We start from the raw sequence: 493 nt of genomic DNA, 5'->3' as shown, positions 1-493 counted from the left end.
TTTTTTTTTTATTAATAGCATAGCTTTCCAGGTATTTTCTCTACATAAATTTTTGACTCTGTATTTGTGTCTGTTTGTTTTCAATTTTCCCTTTATTCAAGGTTATCTATTGATAACGGCCAACTATTTTAATAATAATAGCACCTCCATCAACTATTTATTAACTATAACACCTTCAACAACTATTTTGATAACAATATACCTTTATCAAACTTAGTTAACAATAAGGCTTATAACAGAACAATAACAATAGGTGATACTCAACCATAGAATAACATCAACAACATAATATTGTAAATATTAACAAACAACCGCAAACAAGCAGAGAATTCAGGATAAACAAACAATAGACAAATCATTGATGGAGAGAGCAGGAGTAATCAGGTAAACAACCGTTTGTTTTCTTGCTTTTTCCTTCGTTGTTTTGTCTTTGAATGAGCAACTGCAGTCAAGAAATCACGTATTTGTTTGTTTTCTTTCCTATGCATATAAG

This window comes from Penaeus monodon, chromosome 28 (genome assembly GCF_015228065.2).
Source record: "Penaeus monodon isolate SGIC_2016 chromosome 28, NSTDA_Pmon_1, whole genome shotgun sequence".
NCBI classification, from domain to species: Eukaryota; Metazoa; Arthropoda; class Malacostraca; order Decapoda; family Penaeidae; genus Penaeus; species Penaeus monodon.
This window is presented reverse-complemented; position numbering follows the sequence as displayed.